This window comes from Mirounga angustirostris, unplaced genomic scaffold, assembly GCF_029215605.1.
Source record: "Mirounga angustirostris isolate CCGP_5_RB_7025 unplaced genomic scaffold, mMirAng1.0.hap1 SCAF_15, whole genome shotgun sequence".
NCBI lineage: Eukaryota > Metazoa > Chordata > Mammalia > Carnivora > Phocidae > Mirounga > Mirounga angustirostris.
The window spans coordinates 91491941-91511776 of record NW_026991723.1 but is presented as its reverse complement, the minus strand read 5'-3'; the positions used below and the strand labels follow the sequence as shown (position 1 = coordinate 91511776).

At 54.5% G+C, this 19836-nt stretch overlaps 1 protein-coding gene across 2 annotated transcripts in view; it reads right to left on the bottom strand.

Moving 5' to 3' along the window:
* The window catches only part of COL5A1 (collagen type V alpha 1 chain), a 149734-nt gene that overhangs the window by 113326 nt on the left and 16572 nt on the right, over positions 1-19836 (bottom strand). The gene's annotated exons all lie outside the window — the stretch shown is intronic.

Here is a 19836-nt window from a genome sequence, read left to right as displayed (position 1 = left end):
CACACCTGCCCCAAACAGGTGATTTCATGGGGAAAGCTCCCATTACTACAAACAAGAAGCCCCACTGGTCCCGGCAGAGAAAATAAACTCCAACTTGGAGTCAGAGTGTCAGGCCATGCGAGCAGCAGGTGCCACCCTGGGGTTTCGGGGATCCCAGTGTCCAGCACCCACCTGCCTGCAGGGTGGGGGTGGGGCTGGGGCTGGGAGTGGGGACTGGCCCCGCCCCCACCGCTGGGCACGTGAGCCCCACTGGGCCAATCAGGGCACAGCACCTCCCTGTCCCAGGTGGTTGGTTCCCCAGGTGGACCCCAGGTGGCCTGACAAAGCTCCATCCTGGGTCTTTTCTTTGGGAAAGAAGAATCCTCTGTGCTCTGCTGGCCCCACACATGGACTATGAATTGGGAGCTGCAGGCGGCCCTCTCCTGGGAGGGAGAGACAGACTCCTGCCACACTGCTTGAGCCCCTGAATCAAGCCATGCCTGAAGAAGATGCATCTACATTAGCCAGTAAGTTTGTCCTTATATTTAGGGCAACTCGGGTGAGACTCTACCACCTGCTACTGTAAAACCAGCACCCACTGCGGGGGTGACAGAGAGGCTGACAGCAGGCTCTTCAGCCCCCCGGCTCACCGGCCTCCCTCCCCAGAGGGCTGACTACATGCCTGAGACTCACTCGAGAGGGAAGTCCCACATTGCTAACAAGCGTGGAGGATCTGGAGGTGAGAAAGGAGCCCCACCACCACCAGCATCGGTTTCCCCTTCTCCAGTCCCAGGAATCCTGCAGCCAGCTGCTGCGCCTGGAGCTCAGCATAACCATGGGGGGCACGTGGGGACCCTGAAGCCTGTGCCCCCTCCCTGCTCATCCAGCAAGGCCCTGACAGAGGCCCGTCGCCCAGGAGGGCAGGCCTGGAGCAGGGCCGGGCTGTGGCATTCAGGGCTGTGGACAGTGCCCTGGCAGGTGCAGATGGCACCGTCGGGACCACCCTCGCCACACCATGACTCGCTGGGATGGGGAGGACAGGAGCCTGGGCCAGGCCCTGAGAACACCATGCTACCCAGATCCCAGAGTTCTGCGCCCAGCACTGTCATTTCTACAACTCAGCTGTGCTGCAGAAACCCTTAAGGAAGGGACAGCGTGGGGACCCAGGATACTCCCGGTCCAGACTGACCTCCACTCATGGACAGAATCATGGCCTCTTGTGGCCTCTGTGATTTTCCAGGGTGGCTCTCGGCTCCCACCCAAGGCCCGGCCGCCACACAGGGTAGTCAGCCCCTCCTCCAAAGCACTCGGCACCGGTGACCCCTCCTACGGGGTCCCCCGCAGCCCTCGCCAGATGCCCGTCCACCTGACATCAGACACAGGTGCCGGCAGAGGCCAGGCCTGGACTCGGGCCGTGGGAAGAGACGGGCCATGCCAGCCGCCAGCTCACCTGTCACAGTGACACGGCCCCAAGCTCTGGCTCATCTCTGAGACTCAGTTCCAAGGCGGGCAGTGGCCAGGGGAGGGATCAAAGAGCCCGGCTGGGGTTTCTTGGGCTCGCATCCCACTAGCTGGTGATGCTCTTCCCAGATGGGCAGCTTGCAAACCTGTTTTCTCGATTGCTGATGGGAGAGAGCTGTTTTCCAGAAGCCTCAGGGACATGTTTATAGGTCTCTGCTAAACAAGTTGAAAAGGCCACCAGGCCATTCAGGCCCAACGCCACCCCTCCTGCCGGCCAGGGGCTCCCTGTGCCAGAGCTAAAAAATATCTTTAAGCTTTATAAAAGGTGTGGGAAGGGCCTGGGAGGCATCTGGCAGGACAGGACTTTCGTGGACTTTCCTTCCATTGACAGAGGAGCCTCCTCTTCGAAAGGCAGTTTCTTGGGAAACCAGGGCACTTGGCGCCTCTCAGCGTGAGAACGGCTGAAAACCACTCCGCGGACACCCTGGCCGGCAGCGGGAAGGCTTGGGGGGCAGGCAGGGTCCTAGCACTGGCGCCATGTGCCCACGAGGCAGCGCGAGGACCCTGGAAAGAAACGCAGGGGTGACAGCAGTGACCCTCAGATACAGAAGCAGGGATCGACCAACTGATCTGCCGGCGAGCAGGTGCAGGGGCGAATGGCCCAGAGCAGGACGAAGAGGGACCGGAGACACATTTTACAACTGGCGGGCACACAGCCGGGGGCAGTGTGTCCACCAGCCCCACTAGGATGACCTCTGCCACCCCCAGAAGCATGTTCCACAATCACTCTGCGAGCCAGCTGCCCGGCGCCCCTGCAGACCTGGAACGGCGGGACTCCACGCCACAGGGGGCCGAGGACACGAGGCACCAAAGCAGCCCCCATCGGCGACCGCAGGGCCCTCGTGGCCTGACCACCAGCGGGTCACACGGCTACCAAGCCAGCGAGCCTCCAGGAGGCGGCACACGGCCCCACCTTCTGCACGAGGCTGCCGCACGGGTGCCGGCCTTGGGCTCAAAGTCCTCTCCTTTTATATTTTATTTTATTTTATTTATTTTTTTGCTCTTCCCTAAACAAGCTCCACGTATTCCCAAACACTTGCTATGGGCAAAGACTGCATCTGAAGCCCTGGCTCTGTCCCTCCGCGCCGACGACAGGATGGCTTCTGGTGGCCTCCGGGTTGTGGGTTATCAGAACCTGCTCTCCGGGCCTGGAACCGTAACGTGCCTTCGGATTCCACCAGGCCACTCAAGACCAGAGCCGCCATGGGCAGGGACCTTTTCCTCCGTCCCCCGAGTCCTGGGGCCCCTAGGCCGGAGCAGTACCCACGGCTGCTCTGCCATCAGGGAGTCCTCACCAGTGCCGTCCTGTCCACCTGCCAGATCTCCAGGACCCTGGGTCCCTTCTCAGGTAACAGGCCTCCAGCAGAGCCCAGGCCCGGGGCGGGATGAGCAGGGGCATCGCAGCACCTTTACCTCGTCAGGTGACCATCAGCACTGTCCCCCACGGTGATGGGCTCCAACAGCCCCTGGGCTTGGGGATCTCTGGGGACACGTGCTGGTCTGGGCTGGTCTGTCTCCATCCCGTGGTCACCTGCACAGCCCCTGTCTGCACCCCTGCCTTCCTGGGGCAGGAAGGCCATGGCCCTCCTGTGACACAGGCTCAGAAGACTCAAGACCCCAGATTCCAACAGGGCTGCTGGGAGGTGTGAGGCTCGAAGCCTGCATCCTCAGCACCCAGCAGGAATGCTGCTGCCCTGCACCCTGCAGGGACCCCCAGGCCTCCATGGCTCACCCTCCAGAGGCCACAGCCCAGCACTGCCAGCAGCAAGCCCCCTCGACAGAGACCAGGGCCAGTCCCGCCAGGTGTCTGCAGGGTGCCGGGTGAACCTAATGGGATGAGCCCAGAGGAGGGGGCGGGAGGGGAGGAGGCGGTTCTGCATGCTTCAGACTCAACATCGTCATCGCCAAAAGCAAACATGAGAGTTCTCTAAATAACCACTTTCAAAATCCTCAGAACTGTCTGATTTTAGAGCTAGAAGGGACCATAAACAACACGGGGCTAGGGCCCTTTATTTCGAAAGTGAGCAGGTGTGGAGAAGGGGAGTGACCATCCCAGGATCGCAGGGCAGACTGGTGCATAGCGGGGGCCACGACCCAGCCACCCTCAGCTTCTGATCCACGCCAGTCCTGACAAACGGCAGGTGACAAACGGAGCTAACGACGGGGTCCCCGGGGCACAGCACGTTCACCTCCGACCCATGTGCGGTGACCTTGCTGCCCTCGTAGATGCGTCCTTCCATGAGCAGGGGTAACACCCCTGTGTCACGTCCCTCTGCTCTCCTGGGCTGCAGACCTCAGGAGGACCCCGCCGTCCTGGCGCTCAGGGGATGCTCCCGGCACCTGCCACCGAGGGCTGCCCCAGGTCCATGTCGGCGGAGCACCACGCGGCTACCCGGGGAAACACACCTGCCCTCACTCTGTCCTCTCGAGTTCCCTCCTCTGCTTCCAGAAAGGACACACCGGCAAGGGGGTGGGCAGAGGCCCCTGTGGCTGAGGGCTGAGGCCCTCCCACCAGCACTCCGTGGCCCCATCAAGGAGGCCAACCCAGCAGGTTGAAAAAACAAACAGGCCTTTGGAGGCCACGACTGAAATTCCTCTTCAGTGACCAAACTATGGGAACAAAGCAGAAGGGCAGGGGGTGGCCAATGTGCTGAGGGCCTGGGACAGGCCGTCTCCAAGTGCTTCCCCTCCCCCACCCCAGGGCTGTCACCTCGGGGCAGGCCAGGCTCGCAGCCGCGCTGGGAACACCGGTCCCGGAACACCCTTCAGTGGCTCCCATCACCGAGAACTGACTCCTCTGCCAACATCACGGCCCGGTCCTGCCCGAGAGGCCCAGTTCTCACTGGCTGCCGCCCCACCAAGGCCACGGCATTGCACGGACCACTCCATCATGGTCTCTGAGAACAGAGTCCCGGGCTTGTGCAGTGCACAGCATGACCACCCTGCTTAAGCCCCCAGGGACCCCCCCAACATGGCCTCAGCACCCCTAGGCCCCACTCAGGCACTTTTGTGGCTAGAGGGGGCTGGATTCGAGCCTGGCTCTACCCGCCCAGCCCTGTGGGCCATGGAGCATCCCGTGCAGGAAGGGACACGAGGGCCTGCCTGGCGGGGAGCTCACAGCCGGCTGGGGCTTGCTGTCCCCACCCCTCCAGCTGGGACTCCACCAGCCTTCCCTACAACATCCCTGACCACCTGTCAGTGTCTGTCTCCCACGGGGACGAGCCCAGCACGGGTCTCACAATGCTCAACATCACCGTGCTCATCAGTTACTTCTGGCCTGTTTCTCAGTTTCTAAGGCAGAGCTCAGGGCCCACTGACACGGCCTCCTAGGGGATGCTTTCTGCTGAAGGAGGCAGCTTTGTTGTGCATGACTGTTTGTGCAAATCATTTGTGCAGCATCTGTCTCCTGGACTAGACAGACAGCCAGGACAGGTCCACCTGATGCCGCCTCCCCGCGGGCCTCCAAAGGCCCTGGGATTAGGGTTTGGCAGACGTGGTTCTGGTCCCAGCCCCCCAGCCACCAGCCCCGTGGCCCTGGGGAAAGTGGGCTCCAGCCCAGAGCCTCCCTGCCACCATCTGTGAAAGGGAAGGGACACAGTGAGGAGTGACCAGCACTGGGATGGGGGGCGGGCGTGGGCCTGGGGCAGCATCAGCCTGAGATGGGACTGCTGAACAATGCCAAGCACCTCCCCACACCCCCCACACCCACCCCCACAGTGTGCAGGGAGGAGGGTAGGGACGGTGGGGAGCAGGACATGCTCCCCGGGAGTGCTCCTTCCGTGAGCCCACACGGGAGCCTGGAGATGGCGAAGGGTGGCCCGAGCCTGCTCCTCACTGCACCTTCATGGAGGCATTTTGAGGGTGAAGGGTCATCACGGCGACGGGAAGGATGAAATAAGAGCTGATCAGAACTGAAAGCCTGAAGGTATTCCAGACAGCGAGGAACAGAGGTGACCTCGAGCCTGTCACAGAGCCCATCAGCAGGTCAGGGCCAATTGCAAGACGCCCCCCAGCCTGGCCTCACTCAGTCGGTGCACACGCCAACCCCTGAGTTCTGGCTTATAAGCAGGATGCCCTCAGCCCACACACCCCACCCGCCCGGCTGCTAGGAAACGCTGGCCACCCTATCCCTTTTCCATCCTCCTGGGGCCCAGAAGCCCCCCAGGCCACAGCTCAGCCTTGGGAAAAGCCCCAGGGGCCATCAGCTCCTTCACAGGGGCCTGGCTGGCCTTTTCCTCCCAGCAAATGCCCATGGCATTCCATTCCACTGCACTTGTCACCCTGGAGGGGCGACACTGAGCTGTCATCACGGGCACCCAGCTGCCCAGCAATGCCCGGGAAATGGGGAATCGGTGAGGAAATGATAGCTGCCAGGAGGCACAGGCTCTGCAAGCCACAGGAGAGCAGCAGGTGGAGAGGGAGGTTCAGCCTCACTGAGCGGGCCCCAGCTAATACCCCTTCCCCAAAGGGCCTCCCAACAGATGACACACTGGGGCTGCAAGCCAGTGCAGTGAACCTGGTGGGAGGGGAGATAGGGGAGCAGTATGGGCCTGAGCACCCACTATGTGCCTCCATGACCTGGGGAGGGGGTCAGCTGAGGCCCTGGTGCCCACTGTGCGCTTACATACCCTGGGGAGGGGGTCAGCTGAGGCCCTGAGCACCCACTGTGTGCCTATATACCCTGGGGAGGGTGCAGCTGAGGCCCCGAGCACCCACCATGTGCCTCCATGACCTGGGGAGGGTGCAGCTGAGGCCCCGAGCACCCACCATGAGCTTACATACTCTGGGGATGAGGCAGCTGAGGCCTTGGGCACCCACTGTGTGCCCACAGGAGCACAATATTCCTAAGGAGGGCCACAGTCGGGAGGTAATTCTCCTGGTCTGCACCATGAGAGGTGGGACTGGTCTGAAATTCGCTTCCTAGGCTGGGACCTTCGTCTTCCACCTCTGGACATCTGGCATCTCCACATCACCCCACACTGTGGCCGAATGCTGGCCAGGTGCCCTCCCGGGGCTCAAACATATGTATGTGCCACAACCTCGGCCGAGGGCACCTACACACAGTCCAGCCTGGTGACCCTCCAGATGAGAAGGGGACCTCAATACACACACACACATCACTGGGAAGAAGTCCCACTACCGGCAAGGCCTCCCATGAGGAATGGCTGGCAAGGCAGAGCACATGGGAGGGAGTCCTGCAGGAGGAGTGGACAGGAGGGTGGCGGTCCTATGGGAGCAGAAGAAGCCCCTCAGGTTTGTCTGGGGCCACACGAGGAGGTAATCCACCCACCCAGCAGGGCAGCACGGGGACGTCCATCAGGGCACAGCCAGGCCTCACGAAGCAGGCTCGGCTCCTACCTTGCCAAAGACCAGACTAAGACTCCAGCACCCTGAGGAGTGGAAGCAAATGTCACAACCAAGGAACAGGAGGCATCTTCCCGCCAGCCTAGGAGGAGGGAACAGAGCAGGTACAGGGGTCCTGCGGCCTGCTGCAAAGATGGCGCGGGCTAGAGGAGGTGGCCTGGGCCATGCGGGCACGGGCGCTGCCAGCAGGAGCCAGTCCAGGAGCGGAGCCCCCAGGCGTGATGGAGAACCAGATGATTAATCTTAGTTTCCTCGGAGGTAATTTATCTCCTTGTTCTGGAGGAGAGGGGTGGGGATGGCACCAAGCGCCAGATTCCACCCGGCTGGGGTTGGCTGTTTGCAAAGGCAGGTTCAGCCCACCTGCTTCCAGGAGGTCCAGAGGGTGGGCTGGCTGCCATCAGGACAGCTGGGGTCACACTGGCAGGGGGCCCCCTGCATCCACGGCCTCGCCCAGGCCCAGCACCCAGGGAGTGCTCAGGGTGTGTGCAGAGAAGGGTGGGCGGGCATGGGCCAGAACTGCACCAGCCCCAGATCAGACACACAAACGGCTTCGTGAAATGGATGAGTAGTACCAGTCACCGGGGTGCTACGGGGCCTCATTCATGCAGCAATATTCTCTGGGGTCTACTGGGAATCAAGCACATGTGGAAGGTCTGCATCATTTCTGCACTAACCCTCCCAACATTCCAGAGTCCGGGCAAGGCCTCGGCTGCACTGGCCTGAGCATTTCCAGACCACTGGCCCCCCCACCCTAGAGGTGCACACGCTTCCTGCATGTGTGTGGGGGGGGGGGTGGTTGTCTTTAGGACTCAGAACTAAATAAACTGACATACCATGGAATCAGGTACTAGCACACCTCAAAACCCACAGCAGCTCCACCACACTGAGCCTCAGTTTCCCTGCTATAAAGGGGGTATAATAACAGGACCTGCCTCTCCTAGGAAGCCATGAATGGTAGCCAAAGTTAGTAGACCAATAACACGGGATTCTCAGGCTCCTTCCCTCCCTAAAGAGTTATTATGACAAGTCAAAGTGGCATCCGTAAGAGACCCCTTTGCTTAATGAAGGTCAAGGAGAGCAAGAGGCCCCACCATAAACTGTGACAGCCCAGCACCACACCACAGCCTGCACACCATTCCCTCCCACCACTGGACTAGCAGGAGATGCCCCAAGGGACCTACCATATCCTGGAATGTGAGTTCCTTGAGAGAAGGGTGTCACCCATAATCACAGTGAGAGGAGAGAGCTTAGCCCAGAGTGGATACATAGTACAGTGAATGGATGAACCAGCCTACCAACTAACCAACCAGCCAGCCAACCAACGAACCAACCAGCCAGCCAGCCAACTAACCAACCAGCCAGCCAGCCAGCCAACCAGTCAACCAACCAGTCAACCAGCCAACCAACCAACCAACAAACCAACCAGCCAGCCAGCCAGCCAACCAACCAGCCAACCAACTAGTCAATCAGCCAACCAACCAACCAACCAGCCAACCAGCCAACCAACCAGTCCACCAGCCAACCAACCAACCAACCAACCAGCCAACCAGCCAGCCAACCAACCAACCAGCCAGCCAACCAACCAACCAATCACCAACCAACCAACCAGCCAACCAACCAGCCAGCCAGCCAACCAACCAGCCAGCCAACCAACCAACCAACCAGCCAGCCATTAAACAGAACTAACCAATGTACAAGTGAAGGAAATGTGTGTTTTGAGGACTCTAGATAAATCCAGTGAGGGAGGAAACTGTGGAGACAATTTCACAGCATCCCAATTAGGACGCACACACACATTGACCTGCCATTCCCCCCATTAGGGCTTATTCTTCAGAAACCTTGCAAAGGTGTAAGGATGTCCAAGGCAGTCATTTGTAACAGCAAAGAATGGAACCAGGTAAATGCCCACCAGGTGGGAGCTGGTTAAATAAACAGGCTGTGGGGTATGAAATCCTCTGCAGAGGCTGGACAGGAAGGGGCTGGTCTCATTGGCCTGACCTGGGGCAGACAGCCAAGACATATGAAAAGAGCAAATCACAAAAATATTCACAGAGCGCCATCCCTTTCATGTTAAAATAAATAAAAGTTGTCTCTGTAACCTGAAACCATGTCATGTAAATGCACACACAGAAAGGCTCAGAACAATACCCACCAAAGAGTGAAGGGCTTCCATCTGGGCAGGGGCCGAGCCCTGGTAGAAGGTGAAGGGGGATGTCTGCTCATCTCCCTATACACTTCCACTTGCGAAAAATGCTCTAAGTATATATAGCCACACAAAACCTGCATACTTGTATTAACAACCACAACAAAATACCAAAACACATTTTTTAAGTGTGGCAGTTCTAAAATGGCCACAGATTCTTTAACACAAGTGCCCATTAAGAGGTGGTGTGTATGTCCCTCCCTTGAATAGGGGGGTTCTGTGACCACATGACCAGTGGGGGCAGTGGAGGTCCCAGCTTGAAGCAGCTTGGAATAGTCTTTCTGGGAACAAGACTCCATGCTGCGAGGAAGCCCAAGCAGCCCCTCGAGGGGCCCAGGTGAAGGGAACCCAGGTCCCCAGCCAGCCCCAGTGGAGCAGCTCAACCAGACATCGGGGGGCAGACACCGGGTCCCTGTCCACCGGCCCCACTCGCAGCCTCCCGAGCCCACTAGATTGCTAGAGCAGAGGACTGTTATTAAGACAGTAAGTTCTGGGTGGTTGTAAGGCAGCAAAGGATAATCACAAGAAGCCAGCAACAAATAGGGGCTGAGATTTATGACAGCAATACTCCTGATAGATGCCTATGAAACTCTTGCAGCGAAAAAGGAGGAAAACCAACAAATAAATCATGTTCGATGTCACTAGTCACTAAATAAACCCAAATTAAAGCAAGATTCTTTTGTCACCCATCAAACTGGCAAACTTTTTTTTTAAAGTACTACATTTTGGCAAGGACGCAAATTCTCATTCAGTACAGATGGGAGCCCAAACGGACACCTTCTAGGAGACAGGGTGACACTGTCACATTTGCGTTCACTCCCTCTGCCCAGTGGGAATTTACCTCCAACACCAAGTGATGCAAAAGTATAAAAATTTAAAGACCCTCACCACAAAGTCACGTGCAAAACCAGAAACGTTGAAAGAAAGTAAATGTTCCACCCGGGGTGGGGGGGGGGCAATCAAACATATTATTGTACATCTGAATACCAGAATATCATACACTCATTAATTTATTGTTATATTAATGTTAACTAATGTTACTAACATTTAATTAAGTGATCACTAACACCAGTAATAAAGGGATATTCAATCATCTGGGGAAATGCTCCCAGGTTTTCTTTTTGTTTATTTTTTTTAAAGATTTTATTTATTTACTTGAGAGAGAGAGCATTAGCAGGGGAAGGGTCAGAGGGAGAGGGAGAAGCAGGCTTCCCACTGAGCAAGGAGCCCAATCCGGGGCCCAATCCCCAGAACCCTGGGATCATGACCTGAGCCAAAGGAAGACGCTTAACCCACTGAGCCACCCAGACGCCCCATTTTTTTTAAGTTAGGGTTTTGGAGGTATAATTTGCATGCAGTAAAATTCATTCTTTAAAACTCATTCTTTTTAAGTATACAGCCCAGAAGTCTGACTGATGTGTGGTCTTCTGACCACCCACCACCATCACAATAGAAAACATTTCCATCACCTCAAAAAGCCCCTTGTGTCTCTCTTCCACCCCCGGCCTCTGGCATCTATTTTCTCATCTTTTTTTCTATAGTTTTGCCTTTTCTTGAATGCCATGCGAATAGAATCATATCACATATGGTCTTTTGTGTCTGCGTCTTCCACTTAACATAACCCTCCTGTACCCGCATAGTTCATGTGCCCACTCTGACTATTGCTGTGAAGGACTCCACTGCATGGGTCAACCACAATTTGCTTCACCATCTCCGCACTGATGGGCACTTGTGTTGTTCCCAGTTTGGGGTAATAAAGCAGCATGTGAACATTCACACGTATGTCTTTCCACAGACATAGGTTTTCATGTCTCTTGGGTAAATGCGTAGGAGTGGAATTGCTGCGTCCTCTGGTAAGTATGATTGACTTTATCAAAACCTGCCAAACTGTCCTCCCAAGTGGCTGCACCAGCTTGCATTCCCCCCAATACTGTACGACAGTTTCTCCACATCCTGGCCAATGCTTGTGTGTGTGCCCTGGTACCTGCTTGTGGTTTTCATTTGCATTTCCCCGTTGACTGCAGCTGTGAAGCATCTTCCCATATGCAAATGCACCATTCATACATCTTTTTTGATGAACTGTCTGTTCGACTCTTCTGCCCAGCTTTAAATTGGGTCATTTATCTTTTCACTGTTGAGCTATATAACATTCCTTTATCTCTTCTAGATGTGTTTATCACATATGTGTTTTGCAAACATTTTACTCCAATCTGTGGCTTACCTTCCCATTTTCTTAACAGTGTCTTTTGAAGAGCAGAAGCTTTTAATTAGATCAAGTCCAATGTGTCAAATTTTTTTATGGTTCATACTTTTTGTGTACTTTCTGAGAGATCTTTGCCTAACTCAAGACTTTTTTAAAAGGGTCTTCTTTCTTGTTGTATTCTTTATACTTTTAAAGCTTACACTTGCATCTATGATCCATTCTAATTTTTATGTATGATTTGAAGTAAAGGGTCCAGGTTTATTTTTTTTTTGCAAATGGATGTCTAATTGTTCCAGCACCATCTGTCCATAAAGACTACCCTCTCACCACTGAAATTTCTTAGCACCATTGTCAAAATCATATAGGAGTGAGGCCATTTATAAACTCTCTTCTGTTTCCTTTCTCTGCATGTCTATCTTTATGTCAACACCAGAATGCTTTGATCATGAGAGTTTTATAGTAAGTCCTACAGTCACATAAGAGGAGTCCTCTAAATTCTTCTTTTTCAAAATTCTTTTTGTTACTTTAAGTCCTTTGCCTTTCCATATACATTTCAGGATCATCTTGTCCATGTCTACTTTTCTAAAATGCCTACTGGGATTTTAACTGGCATTGCACTGAATCTGTAGATCAGTTTTGGGGGAAAATGATACCTTCACAATATTAAATCTTCTTGTCCATGAGCATGGTATACCTCTCCAACTCTTCAGAACTTCTTTAATACCTCTAAGCAATGTATTACAATTTCCAGTGCACAATTATCCTGTCAAATATATCTCTAAGTGTTTCATATTTGGTTGCCCCATATAGTGGCTGCTTAAATTTCTATGTCCAACTGTTCATCTCTACGCTCTAGACATACTAAGTGACTTTTTGTATTGACTTTGGCTCCTGTGACACTAAATTTACTTATTACTTCTGGAAGATTCTTTTGTAAAGTCTTTAGAATTTTTAATGTGTCGACAATCATGTGGTCTGCAAGTAAAGACAATTTCACTTCTCCCTTCCCAATATACATGCCTTGTATTTCCTTTTCTTGCCTTATTGCACTGTCTAGGATCACCACACAGTGTTGAATAGGCATGGTGGAAGCAGATGTCCTCGCCTTGTCCCTGACCCCAGGCGGGGAGAGAATTCAGTATATAGATTTTACATCAATGTCTTTTATCAGGTGGAGGGAATTCCCTTTTACTCCTCATTTACTGAGATTTATGCATATTTTAAGTTGAAAATTATTACAAAGTGACCTGCAGTCCCAATTTTGTAAATGCAGGCATGGAACAAATACTATGGAAAAATAAATACATCAAAATGTTCAACTGGTAATTTATTTGGCTGCATGAATAGAAACCATCACCAGGATCATGGTGTAAACAAGGAAGGGATTATGGTTCATTTTTATTTTCCTCTTTATACTGTTTAGTAGCTTTTCACATTTCTATGATTGGGGTGGGTATTGCTTTTATAATAAATCAATGGAATAATAAATGCCAATTAGTGTCCCACAGGAAATGGCATTATGATTAAATAATTGTCCTCTCCCCATGTCCACCTAAAACTAAACCTGCAGGACTGTCACAGATCTTTTCACCATTGCCTTGATGGTGGGCAATTTTTAACTTCATTAAACAAAACTGTGTTTGCACTTCCCAGGGATGTGACATCTCCCAAGTCTGACATTTGGAGTGGGCCACCCCACACCACACATCCTCACAGGGCCCCCCTTGGTAAGGCCTGAGTCCAGCTCACCCCTGCCCTTCCGGACTGAAATGTGGACAAAAGGCAAATGTGTCTGCTGACTCACTGGTCTTCCAGCACTGACACTGGTTGGTGTCTGTCTTGAAATTCTCGTTGGAAGAGACAACTTTAGAAACAGAGGAAAATTAGCCCTTGGAGATGGTGTCACACCTATTATGTCACAAAGCAAACAATGTGATAAGTGAAGTTAAGATGAATATTTCCTGTTACAAATTAAAGCCAGCGTCTGTCCAATCAAGGCCTGCATACCCACCTGAATGCTCCTCACAAGGCCCAGATGGAACAGCTTCCAGAGCACAGCCACGGAAGGATCCTGGTGCCGTTTTGTTGGTTCTAGGTCTCTGGCGCTGAAATTATGTTATTCAATTATGTGATCCAAGTAAAAGAATATTGCACTGGGTCACTCTGACCTTTGGAGAAATATGTTTTGTCACTTCGCCCAGGACCAGAAGGCATTTTTCAATCACTAGAGCCAAGCAAGTCTTCAGAACACTCTAACTATGACTCAAAACCAGCCACATGGACACAAAATGAGCACAGAACTGTGCAAAACTGCTCAGCTCCCCTGAAGGAGGCATCATGAACTGGTGGCAGAACTCAGAACGGGCCTGCGCAGCCATTGCCCCTGAGTCTACACCACCAGTCCCGCTGAACTCCCTGGGAGGGTTGATGAAGTGGAGTTCCAAACCCTGCCCCCACCACCGCAGATTCCATGCCCACAGGCTCAGTCTGCAGCCCCAGACACTGGCAAAGTACAAGAGTGGACAGGGCTGTGCGGAACCCACTTTCACTACTGGATGGTTCATCCGCAAGAATCCAGCGAGGATATTGCCCAAATGAAAGCGGGCCCTTCCCTTCACCCCTCAGCCTGTCCCTGCCCAGGCTAGCCCACTTTCCCACCCACCCCTGTGGCACCCCAGACACCAGCTCCAGCCCGCCCCCCTCACCGGGGCTCCAGTGCACACGCATTCCATGTGACGGACTGGTGGGGAGGGAACCCGGAAACCCTACAATCAGCAGGGCCTGATATCACCATCTCCTCAGCGGGCCACAGCAGGGACTCAGCAAACGCACAGACCGCCAGAGAGAGGAAGGGGAGCACAGGGGACACAGTGAGCATCTACTGATTGTCCATTTGGTCCCAGAAGATTCCCTTATGTCTTCTAAGTAGGAGGAAACATCTCAAGCTCTGGATGCACGTGAGTCATAAGTGTTATTAATAACCCACTTCTGAGGGCAACGCTGTGGGGTAGGAAGTACTGCTCTGTTCTCCAGATGAGGAAACCCAAACCCTAAAGACCTAGGCAGCCCAGCCAAGTCCCGGACCTTACATGACAGCGCCCTGCTGCCCCCCAGAAGCACAAGGGGGACAGTGACCGGTTCCCGGAGGGCAGGCAGCCCCGCTCTATTACACGGGCCCACCTGGGGTTGGTACCTGGGGATAATGCTGCCCAGGGCACAGTAGCTCCAGCAACAAGCATCCGCTGTTGGCTGGAATGACATCTGCAATAAAAGGGCTTTAAAACATTCCTGTGTTCTGATGCCGTGAGTCAGCGTCTAGGAATCCACCCCAAGGAAATAATGAGAGGCAGAAAGGATTTACCAGAAAGATGTTCATCCAGGTGTTATTTATAACAGCAAACAATTGGAAACAAGACAAGTCCAACTCAAGGGGAGCAGAGAGGTAAACTCCAGTGCAAGCATACAGTGAATGAGCAGTGGCCATGGGGATATTTACAGTTAGTAATGACATGGGAAGTGTCTGTGACCAAGGCGGGTGCAAAGCTGTTTCTACCTGCGCTCAGCCAGGGAAAGGGGAAAGTGTGAGGGCAGTGCTACTAAATGCTTGTGTCCCCCCAAATTCCTATGGTGGCTCCAGAGAGCACCCTCGCCCCTTCCACTGCATGAGGACATAGCAAGAAGGCAAAGGCTATGAACCGAAAGAAGCATCCTCCCCCAACCATGCTGGCTCTTGACCTTGGACTTCCCAGGATCCAGAACCATGAGAACTAAACTTCTGTGGGTTATAAGCCACCCAGTCTGTGGTATTTTGTTACAGCAGCCTGAACAGACTAAGACAGACTAGAAAAGAAAAAGGCAGTTTTATATTTCCCAAATTTGCTGTGGTAAGTATGCTTTACTTTTATAGTCAAGAAAAGTTAACAAAGGTATTTGGGAAATTAGTAGAATTTCTGAATCTACAAACAAACATCCTGAAACATGGACTCTCTACCTCCCTGTTCCCTAGACAGCGTTTCTCTGACATTTTATCATCAGCCACACGGCTTTCCCCATCCTTGTCCCGTCTCTGCTGAGAGCCTGTTCACCTCCCACTTCCCCAGCTAGACCAGGGGCTAGGCCATGGGCCCCCCTCCTCGGTGAACTCCTGAGGCACGGTCAGCACCTCATTATTATCCTGGCCGCACTCGGTGCCGCGGCTGCAGCCGCAAATATCCTGTCTCTCAATTCAAGCCAACACACACAGCCTGAGAATCTGGTTGTGCCTGGTCCTTTGCTAAGTAAGCACTCAGAAGCTGAAGTGAGTCAGCCTTTCTTCCCCCTCAAGGAGCCCCAGTGTGAGTGTGGAAGTCTGCAGGGTCATACCACCCTGACACTAAAGTGGAACATGGTGTGGTGGAGGGGGCAGCCCAACATCATGACGGAAGAAGGGATGGGGGTGGGGGGGTGGATTCATGGCCTGGATCAGTGGGTGGATAGACGGATTTGTGGTCTGGATGGGTGGGTAGGTGGTGGAATGGTTGATAGCCTGGATGGAGGGGTGGGTGGAGGAATGGGTTGATGGTCTGGATGGATGGGTTGAGTGATGGAATGGGTTGATGGTCTGGATGGATGTGTGGGTGGTGGAATGGGTTTAGGGTCTGGATGGGTGGGTGGGGGGTGGAATGGTTTGATGATCTGGATAGGTGGGTGGGTGGTGGAATGGGTTGACGGTCTGGGTGGGTGGGTGGGTGGTGGAATGGGTTGATGATCTGAATGGATGGGTGGGTGGAAGAATCGGTTTAGGGTCTGGATGGGTGGGTGGGTGGTAGAATAGATTGACGATCTGGATGGGTGGGTAGGTGGTGGAATGGGTTGACGGTCTGGATGGGTGGGTGGGTGGGTGGTGGAATGGGTTGATGGTCTGAATGGATGGGTGGGTGGAAGAATCGGTTTAGGGTCTGGATGGGTGGGTGGGTGGTAGAATAGATTGACGATCTGGATGGGTGGGTAGGTGGTGGAATGGGTTGACGGTCTGGATGGGTGGGTGGGTGGTGGAATGGGTTGATGGTCTGGATGGGTGGGTGGGTGGAGGAATGGGTTGATGTCCTGGATGGATGAGTGAGTGGTGGAATGGGTTTAGGGTCTGGATGGATGGGTGGGTGGCAGAATGTTGATGGTCTGGATGGATGGGTGAATGGTGGAATGGGTTTAGGGTCTGGATGGATAGGGGGATGAGTGGGTGGGTTAATGGCATGGATGAGTAGGTGGATGGATGGGTGTGTGGGTACACTGCGTGGGTGGATGTGCAGATGGATGAATGGGTGGATAAAGACAGCAATACACCTTTGCCTATGTAAACTGAATTATAGGCACCAAAGCTTCATCTCTTGACAATCCCTCTTCTGCCACTCTGTTCATGCTATTCTCCAGTCATGCCAGACCCCAGATTCAAAGACCAAGGTCACACAGCATCAAGGGATTGCACATCCTGTTTCCCTGTAGTTGGAATCCTCCTGTTGCCCCAACCACCACTCCTAGTGAATCCCCACTCATCTCACAGACCTCAGTTTAGACATTGTCACCTCTAGAAAGGCGTCCTTAGGCCCCCATGCTGGACCGGTGGCCCTCCTCTGTTCTCACTCTTGGAGTTCCAGATTACACCATGCGAAATGGCTGCTGGACCATTTTGGCCCACAACACGGCACTCCCCCATGGTTCAACCAACAGACCGATCACACACTCCCGTGACGGTCCAGGATGTGGGGCTCAGGGGCAGGGAGCCCATCCATGCTTTAGTGTCAGGCATTTGGTGCCATGAAGAGCCCACGTGCCTGGCACGCCCGTAACACTCTCAGACGAGTAAACAAGGGGGGACCTCAGTTCCTTCCCCCCACAGTGCCGTGCTCCACCAGGACAGACCAACCCCCTGTGAGAATAATAGTGGCTGAGGTTTGGGGGCCAAGATTTACCTCCCAGCAGCGATCTTGTAGAAACAAGACATGAAGGGCCCGAGGGCACAAGTGGGGACGTCAGCTTTTCTAGGGCAGAGGACTCCCTGGTGTCATGTGACACCTGACTCACCGGGGGAGGGACCCTCAAAGCATCATGCCCAGGCTGGCTTTCCAGGAGGTGGGGGAGCAGAGAGCTGGCAAGCGAGACTCCAAGGACCCTTGTGACTTGCAATGCGGAAAGGGGCAAACCTAGTGACAGCAGGTGGCTCTGCTGCTGGACAGCCTCGGAAAGACTGTGCCCTGCCCTGGCCTGGGAGCGCAGGGAGATGATGCAGTGAGTGACCACCCAGCCGGGACGGGGCTCACGGGGTTGGAGGCCAAGGGCCACACCCACCAGCACACCACCACATGCTGAGCTCCAACACGATCGCACAGAACCCTTCCTATGTCAAAGCTGTCATGTCCACGGCCCTCTGGTTTCTTCCTACTGGCCCGTGAGGGGCCCCCCGACCCGCGTCTGCAGGATGGTCCGGGGGCAGGTGCCATTCACAGCTTGAGAACTGCCACCTGTGCAGAAGGTACGACGCGCGAGCCTCCAGCCCCCAGGTGGGCACACGACAGGCGAGGCGCCACCCACCGTGGTGTGCCAGGCTGGGGAAGCCACAGGGCCGGCTGAATCCTAGACCCCGTGCTCAGCTGCGCCACGCTGGGCAATTCCTTCGTGTTTACCAAATGAATGCATCATCAGCACCTCCCTGAGAGGATTAAAACCGACAACGTCTATGGACTCTGCCCCCAACTTGCTGTGTGACTCTAGTGAAGTATGGACCAGCCTCAGTTTCCCCACCTGCACAACGCGTGGATGGGGGTCATGGAGGACAACTTCGGCTCTGTGAGTACGTGTGCCTACCGTCAGAAGATCACTATTATATGCACAGTCGTCTGCTCAGTCCCTTCCTGAATAGCTTGTTTCTTTCCCTTTTTTTAACCACAGACTTTTTTCATTACTAAGGCATTCCAGCCCAAAGCAGCTGCCTGCCAGCAGGAAAGGCCCAAGGCTCCCCGAGCAGCCGGCCCGCACCTCCCTGTCGCGCCTCTCGGTCAGCGACACACCTGCCCACCTCGCAGCCACCCACGTGCTCCTGCAAGCCCGCCGGTCGCCCACCTCACAGGATGCCGCGCACCCAGCCGCCCACTGCGGCAAACACCACCAGTCCCAACGCTCGTGTGGGCATCCTTATCACCTACGCGTACACAAGCCGAGATGTGTGTGATTTTCCTTTTCATAGAGATGGGCTCACACCACGGGAAGCATTCTTCACCTGCTTCCCTTTATTAACGTATCCGGGAGACCAATCCCTTTCAGGAAACGCAAAGCCAAGAAAGCCCCTTTCTCTTAGTTGCTGCAGAACATTCTTATCCGGATGGCTCTGGTGACGGGACCGGGTCACTTCCATCATTTGCTCTTCCAGACGGTGCTGCCCAACCCTACAGGTGTCCGCACACACGTGTGTGCGTTCCGTTAGGGAAAATTCCAAGACCCGGCTGAGCGGCCAGGTCCAAGAGCACGTGCATTTTAATGTTTGCATATTCGGAGAGAGATTGCCTCTGCCTGTCATCGAGGGGCTACCTAGGAGAACACCCACTGCCCCTCACCGCCTGGAGGCAACAATGCGTGTTGTCGGTGTTCGGTCTGGCCAGGTGGGGGGAGGGGGTGTCTCCCTGGGCTTTCACCTGTGTTCCTTTCCAGGGAGTAAGCCTCCTCTCATGCATTTAAAACTATCTATATTTTGTTTCCTAAGAACAATGCACGTCTTTTGTCCATTTCGGGGGGGGGGGGGAGTTCCTGGACTTTTCTTATTGATTTACAGGAGTTTTAAATATTACAGCTTATCAATCCCTTCTCTGTGATCCATATTCATATTCCTTTTCTTTTTATGCTTGTTGGTTGTTTTTGGTTTTGCTTTGGCCTGAGAAAAACTCTTTGACTTTTGTGGAGTAAAACTTTTTTTTCTTTTCTAACTTCTGGGGTTTCTGTCCTACTGGGAACAGCCTCCCCACCCCCAGGTTGTGACACCCAGTCTCCCACGATTTCTTCTGGTAGCTCTATGGTTTCATTTGCGAAGTTCCCATCTTTGATCCATCTGGAAAGCATTTTGGTGCAGGAGGAAGGTAGGGTCTGGTTTCTCTTCCCCAGATGGTGTCTTCGCTCTCCCAGCCCATTTCAGTGACTAATCCTTTCTTTCCCAGCCAACGTGAATGCTGCCTTTATCAAACCCTGAATTCGTATGGGTGCTGCGCCTCAAGGGCCACAAAGCACAGGCTGACCAGCACCCCCAGGGCCGGCCGAGGGGCTCTGCTGGCCCAGCCCCCCTCACAGCCCACGTGGGGTGGGGGCGGAGCTCTGCTGGCCCGGCCCCCTCACAGCCCACGTGGGGTGGGGGCGGAGCTCTGCTGGCCCGGCCCCCCTCACAGCCCACGTGGGGTGGGGGAGGGAGGGGCTCGGCTGGCCCGGCCCCCTTGCAGCCCACGTGGGGCGGGGGAGGGAGGGGCTCTGCTGGCCCGGCCCCCTCACAGCCCACATGGGGCGGGGGCGGGGCTCTGCTGGCCCGGCCCCCCTCACTGGCCCAGCCCCC